Source organism: Choloepus didactylus, chromosome 6 (genome assembly GCF_015220235.1).
Source record: "Choloepus didactylus isolate mChoDid1 chromosome 6, mChoDid1.pri, whole genome shotgun sequence".
NCBI classification, from domain to species: Eukaryota; Metazoa; Chordata; class Mammalia; order Pilosa; family Megalonychidae; genus Choloepus; species Choloepus didactylus.
Genome location: NC_051312.1, coordinates 81,133,419 through 81,140,957, shown reverse-complemented (window position 1 = coordinate 81,140,957; position 7,539 = coordinate 81,133,419). Strand labels below are relative to the sequence as shown.

Genomic DNA, 7,539 nt, shown 5'->3' with positions numbered 1-7,539 from the left:
CCATGTGGTTGGACATAGTCCTGGAGGCAGGGATTTAATCTTGCAGCATCTCACCTGCTCCTCTCTTTCTTTCAACCTCCTCTGACTTCCTTCTGAGCACAGGTCAATAACCTATGAAATTATTTATGATTTTTAATTTATTCAACAAGCATGTTGATACCTTAAACCATTGCCTGGAGATGCAGATCATATAGGGCTGAAGATGAGCCACTAAACCCACAAAAGTAACTTATCTCATTCAAAAATCAAGTCTGGACTTTGGAACAGAATATTTTTACTGCCTGGTCTCGAATCTGCTTGGTTTTCACCCCATAGACAAAGGGATTGAGGAAAGGTGGGACCAGCAGGTAAAGATTGGACAAGGTGATGTGTATATATGATGGAATATAAGATCCAGATCTGTGACTAAAAAAGGAGAAAAAAGCCAGGAGATAGAATTGGAAGAAGACACATATGTGGGTGTGGAGAGCCGTCTCCCAGGACGGGCATAGCGCATGCGCTGTAAACCTGCTCCAAAGTCCCCCCGCCCATCGAATGAGCCAAGATGGCGCCCATATCCTGCTTCCGCTTATGACGTGCACACTCACTATTCCTATCTGCCAATTGAGTGCATATGCGCGGCGCTAGATCATTGGTTATGAGTAGAGTACTTAAGAGTTTGCCCAAGCGAACCTCGGAGAGACAGCCCACTAGGAGCCGTACCTGACGGCCACATCGAGGCTGCTCTCCCGCGAGGCACTCTGCCCCGCGTGGAAACCTGTAACAGAGAATGCTTATCTAGCTTCAGTAAAAGACTTGCTCTCGCAACCGCCGTGTGGCTCGAGTCGTGACTTCCAGCCAGGTCAGTTTGCGTGGTCTGCATCTCTCTCTCTCTCATCCCTTGTTTCTCCCCTCGCCGGCCGGGGAACAGGGGTCGAGCGGGGCGGCGCCGGACAAGTGGTGGCCCGTACGGGGAACGCTCCTCCTCCTGCCTCGCTCTCGACGGTCCCTCTGTGAGGAGAGCAGCGCTGCGCATCGAGCTTACGGCGGACTTCCCGCGCCTGATCAACGCGAGAAGGTGAGTGCGTCTTATTACATGATAGTTAGGGCCCGTGGGTTTTCAGGTGACCCCGGGGGACTCGGAAGAGCTCTCCGAGTGACTGAAGTATAGTGCCGACTGCAATCATGGGGCAGTCCGGAAGTTCACCTCTCTTAGCTCCCTTAAAGAACCTTTTGAAACAACGGGGTATCTCGGTCAGGAAAAGCTCCCTTCAGCGTTTTCTTGATGATGTTGATACTTTTGCCCCTTGGTTTGCCTGCACCGGCAGCCTTAGCCTACCCTCTTGGATGAAGCTCGGTCGCGACATAGACCGAGCGCGCCAGACGGGCGTGTGTATGGACCCGATTCTAGTACCCATATGGGAGACCGTCCGTGCGGTCCTTGAACTAGAATCGGCTGCCGGCCTAAGCCCGTCCTCTGCCTTGCAAGAAGCACGGTGCGCGCTCCAAGAAACCCAGTCAGTTTCGTCAGCGGACGGCTCCTATAAGGGCAAACCGCCGGAGTCCAGTGACTCTGACTCAGAGTCAGATAGCGATACCGACGAGGAGGCGGAAGCATCCCCGCTAATTGAGTGGGAGGAGCCTCCCGCCACACCCGTGCGGCCTTCCGCCCCGCCAATGTCTACCGCTGCACCCCCAGGGACACCCCAGCTCCCAACTGACGCCTTGGGCGGTCCCACCAAAGGACCTCGCCGAGAGCTCCCTCTAGTGGCCATGCCCAGTAAATGTAATTATCCTTTGCTGCCAGACCCGGAAACCCCGATGGGCCGGTCAGGGGAGGGGCAACCTTTGCCGTACCCCCCGCCCGAGTACACAGGCCCTCAGGACCCTTTGCCATTAGGTAGTGGTGGGAGACATTTCTGGAGATGGAACCCTTTCACAACATTTAGACCTTTTGGCATGCTGGGTGGCTACCAGCCACTTGAGCCGCAGCCAGTCTCAGAAATGTACCCGGTTATTATCAATCCCCAAGGTGGCAATCAGCACGAATCATATGATTACAAACTATTGAGGGAATTGAGGCAGGCCGTCCATCAGTATGGCCCCAATGCCCCTTATACCTTGAACATGATCGAGAACCTCTCTGCTCTAAATCATACACCCGCAGATATTTTTCAGCTAGCCCATGCTTGCTTGCCGTCAGGCCGATTCATAGATTGGAAAGCATGGTTTGAGGAGTTAGCTGAAGAGCAGGCCGCAAGGAATGCGGCGGGGAGACGTGGCGGGTGGAATGCTGACATGCTGTTGGGGAGAGGCGCCCATGCCCAGAACCAAACGGGTTTCCCACAAGAGGTCTACGCCCAGATCTTCCGCTGTTTTGTGGGTGCCTGGAAAAAGCTAACAGGAACCAGGACGCCAGCCGGTGTGGGTTCCGGAGAGGCTGGTGAGAACCGTGACACCGCCCGAGAGTACCAAGGAACTGCTACCTGACGAGTCAGCAAGTCCTCAACCCGAACCATCAGACCCGGTCTCCAGCTCTGCTGATGATGGCGACGACCGACAAGACGATAATAGTAGGACTGACCACCCCGCGGTTGCCCAAAAAGAGGATCGGTAACTCTGTTCTTTGCTCTCCTATAGCAATCCTTCTAATCTGCCTTTTTCTTTTTTTTAGTGGAACTGTGGTAGCGCAGGAGAGTGGTCTTTGGGGCCTGTGGCATCATCCCCCGACCCTGGCCCCATTCTCTGCTGGGTCTCCCGCCTCTCCTGTGTTTTTCACTCGTACCCTGTCTCTAGGTCTCCACCACCTGCCTTCTGACAGAAATATTTCCTCCACAAGCTTCAACGAGTCCTTCCCCCTCACCAATGACACACTGATCCTCTCTTTTGCTAACCTCTCTGTCAAGGTTGTCAACACCACAGTTGCGGCGAATGCTACTTGTGAAACTGGTAATGGCGAGTTAAGTAAGGGAGTCTTGCTTGAATTTCTTAACGTTACAGGGAAGAGCCGCCAGTCTTGTGAAGGGATCTTGAGTAAAAAGGAGACTCAAAGGTGCCTTTTCCTTCCGGGGTTTGCTCCTACAGTCTGCAACCGTTCCAAAGACCCGGATGCCTCGCCGCCCCGCTATCCTAGTGTATCGCCCAAGTTATGTCTGGCTCCCCGTCAAGGCAACCGACTGGGTTGGCCCTGTTTCTCAAGTTGTTTCACTTAACAATATCCCCTTCTCTAAGTCTAGGCGTCCAAGAGGCATACCTTACCCGAGACGTGCTACGCCGCCACAATCAGATGCTGAACTTAAATTTCCAGGCCATTCAGAAACTCCTAGCGGAGATAGATGAACTTGGACTAGAAATAGATGGACTCTGGAGAGTTCTCCAGCAGACGTGTGATACCCGATGGTTATTCGGGAGGCTTTGTGTCACCCCGGTTAGGGTGAACTTGACAGAGGAGCAGCAAGATGTCGCCGAGTGGCTCAAGGACACTTATCTCCCCAACTTCACCAATCTCTCCGGCCAAGTGAAATCCGACCTTCAGGGACTTGAGAACATTAGGAAATTGAAGCCTGTTAGTTTCGACCTTTCCACACTGGGCGAGACTGTAAAAAATCTGTGAGACCAAGTCACCTCTTGGTTCTCTTGGCCCAATTTGACTAATTGGATTCTCTTGATGGTGGGACTATTGGTGGGATTAGTCATTGTTAAATCTTTGCTAGAACGCCTGTTTCAAGCACGGCAGTACCGTGTTACCATTATGATGGCTATGTCCTCCACCTTTGATACCCCCAACAGCGACCATTCTGATGGCCATACCCCATCCTGGCCGCCTCGGGCGGGGCACTCGGGAGCGAGGTTTGTAGCTAAGCGCGCAGCTGTGTCCCGGGTATAACGGGCGACGCCAGCAGTCATAATTTTTGTCTCAGGTAGATCCCTAAGGCAGAGTCATAGTTGTGGCCAGACTTGACTCTAGCCAATGCATAGGGACGCCTAGTGACACCTCCGACTCTGGTTAATGCTATCCCTGCCCCCGCCTTTGTCCCCCAGTTGCAAAGCAAAGCACTGCAGGGAGAGTCATGTTGTTTCCAGCTCACGGACTCTCCTGTCTCCATATGAGGTGAGCATTCTGGTCGGTGCTAGAGGCTCCGCCGCTAAATGGCTGAGACCTAGTCCAGACTCCCCAAAGCACCGGAACAAATTGTGAGCCATCTGGGTTCACGGGAGCACACTCATCACTGGGGACACTGGGTCGATATAAATAATAAAGGGGGAGATGTGGAGAGCCGTCTCCCGGGACGGGCATAGCGCATGCGCTGTAAACCTGCTCCAAAGTCCCCCCGCCCATCGAATGAGCCAAGATGGCGCCCATATCCTGCTTCCGCTTATGACGTGCACACTCACTATTCCTATCTGCCAATTGAGTGCATATGCGCGGCGCTAGATCATTGGTTATGAGTAGAGTACTTAAGAGTTTGCCCAAGCGAACCTCGGAGAGACAGCCCACTAGGAGCCGTACCTGACGGCCACATCGAGGCTGCTCTCCCGCGAGGCACTCTGCCCCGCGTGGAAACCTGTAACAGAGAATGCTTATCTAGCTTCAGTAAAAGACTTGCTCTCGCAACCGCCGTGTGGCTCGAGTCGTGACTTCCAGCCAGGTCAGTTTGCGTGGTCTGCATCTCTCTCTCTCTCATCCCTTGTTTCTCCCCTCGCCGGCCGGGGAACAGGGGTCGAGCGGGGCGGCGCCGGACATGTGGGGAATACAGGTATTAAACGCCTTAAGGCGAGCTTCTTTCTGGGGTACTTGGAAGACAGTGATAAATATTTGGATGTAGGAGAGGGTGATGAGAATGAAGTTAAACCCACTGACAATGAAAGCTCCCAGGAGCCCATAGAACTTATTGATGTAAACATCTTCAGCCACAAGTTTCAGAAGGGCCGTGTGTTCACAATAAGTGTGTGATATTAACTTGGTTCGGTAAAGTTTCAGACGACACTTTATGAACAATAAGCAGGGGATTACCCAAATGGCAGGCCGCAGTGTCATGCCTGCTCCAATATAAGTGACTAGTTGGTGTGTGAATATGGTAGCATGTCTAAGGGGATAACAGATGGCCACAAAGTGGTCCAGAGCCATGGCCAGCAGAACTCCTGACTCAATACCATGGAATGTATGGATGAGCCACATCTGAAAGAGGCAAGCATCAAAATAAATCTCTGGCAAGTGGAACCAAAAAACTCCAAGCATCTTGGGCAGAAAGCTGGTGCTAATTGCAATGTCTGTGGCTGCAAGCATAGCCAGGAAGATGTACATGGGCTCATGAAGGCTGCGCTCAGATTTGATGATGATCAAAAGTAGAGAATTTCAAATCAAAGCAGTGATGTACATAGCACAGAATGGAATCCCAATCCAACACTGCACAGATTCTAAACCAGGGATACCAATAAATGTCAGCACAGAAGGCATAAACACCAAGCCATTGGTACTAAACATCACAGTCCAGTGTTCTTCTTAGCAAGCATGCAAAGTTTTCCACTTTGTGTTTCTCTATATCCTCTTATATATCCTATTCTCAAATAGTCAGATTATATAACAGAATCAGAGGAATCAGCTTCATCAACTTAGTCATCACTGTTTCAAATGAATGTTAAACACCATGTGGAGATCCACGGACAGGTTCACCAGTCAAAACTTTGACAAAATTACCCAAAATTATCCACCCACCTTCCTTGCTATCCACAGTGTCAAGGCTGAGTATTTAAACACCATCCCTGTCATGAGGCAAACACGATCACCCTGCTTGATGGTGCTTCCTTTCCTCAGCCCTTCCATCTTCTCTTTCTGCGTCTAACCTGTTCATGGAAATCAGAAAAATAAATAAATAAATAAAACAAAATGGAAGTGACACTTCAAACAGAGAAAAACTAAGGTCCCTGGTGCTGTCAGTCACACTTATTTTTCTCTCCTCTCCAACTTTCTCCCTCTCTCTCTCTCTCTCTCTCTCTGTCTCTCTCTCTCTCTCTCTTCACTAGTGTCCATTCACTTGAGACTAGCAAGAATGAATATTTCTACACTGAATGCCAGCACTTCTTTGATAAAATATCAATTGATTGAGTCTCTTCCTAGGGCTGTAGCTCCACCCTTAAACTCCGTGCTTCTCACCTTTCACTTAATTAATGCCTAGTAATTTTCAAATTTGAGATCGATGCAGGACCCACACTCCATCCAGACAGGCAATTAGCATTGCATAATTTTGGTGTGCTACAAGGTATATCAGACTAAGAAAACAAAGTCTGATATATGAATTCAATGAAAATGTGCATCTACAAGCCTCTCAAACCAGGTTCTTTTCTACATGTAAAGTATAAGGGCAGAGTGAAAATAGCATTTAATAAAAATAAGGGGATTCAAGTGTACCTGTTGTAGAAGAGGAAAGAGATCAGTTCTTCCTAAAGTACAATGAGGAAGATGCTGAAGTTGTTAGAGGGAAGGTTAAGTTATGAGGTGGGAGCCAAGGTCCCCATTTGGAGAAAGCTTTAGTGGAGATAATCTGTATATAGAAATCATAGCTACTTACTGGTTAAGGGAAGTAGAAAGTTCCAAGTTTTTACCTTCTGGGAAAGTGGAAATAAGAAATATTTGAGGGAGTGGTTCTCCTCTTAGACATGTCCATGGGATTCCATCAGGAATAACTGACAACCACAGAGATATATTCAGGTGCAAATGCCTTGAGATGCAGCAGAGACAGAAAGAGAAATCTCCAAAACAATATTCTCATTGCAATATAGAGGGTGTTGCTGGGAGCACTTTCCACTAACTATATTCCATCAAAGAACAATAGTTCCAGTTGCAGAAGTGACAAGAGCATACATCAATGAATATTTGTTGAGAAAGTGAGAGCAAGAAAGATACATAAGTGATTAATTGTCTAAGTCTAAATCAGTAGGATCTGCAGATTTTTAAGTGTTGTCCTAAGCATTTCTAAACATTTCTCCACAGATCAAGTTGTCACATCCAAATCTTTTTCTGAGTTCTGCTCTGGTCCCCATGGACCTTAAATTCACTCACAAATTTGAATTTGGGTAGTTTTGCAGATTTTTCAACTTAATTGCCTCTCCTAAATGAGATTCTTTGGTGTGGCTTCTTATCAAGTTATCAGGTGTATTTTGATGCCCTTCCCAGGCTTAGCTGTGTGATTGTTGTATGACTCTTACTTTCAGAAAGGACCTATTTGAATCGAGCCAGATTTCCTCCATATTATCTGTCCCCTTTCTGTATTGAACACCTTCAGATAAAAAGTACAAAGATTCAGTCCTTCATGATCCTTTTCTCCAAGTGAAATGTCTATAGGCTATACCACTTCTTCAGTAGCATGATTACAGTCTTTAACCACTGAAACTTTCAAGGCAGAGTCTGCAAGTAATCATCACTGTTCTTGGATTATAGTTCCTAGAACTTCAAAGTCAGATCCTATTTATCAAAAATGTATTGTTACTCAAAATACAAAATACAAAATATAATAGAATACAAAAATATATTGACATGGTTTGGAATATTTTTTTCTGGAG

General features: G+C 48.2%; 1 pseudogene; it reads right to left on the bottom strand.

The window, feature by feature from the left end:
- Positions 1-245: 245 nt before the first annotated feature.
- LOC119537918 lies at positions 246-5,464 on the bottom strand (annotated as a pseudogene).
- Between the last annotated feature and the right edge of the window lie 2,075 nt (positions 5,465-7,539).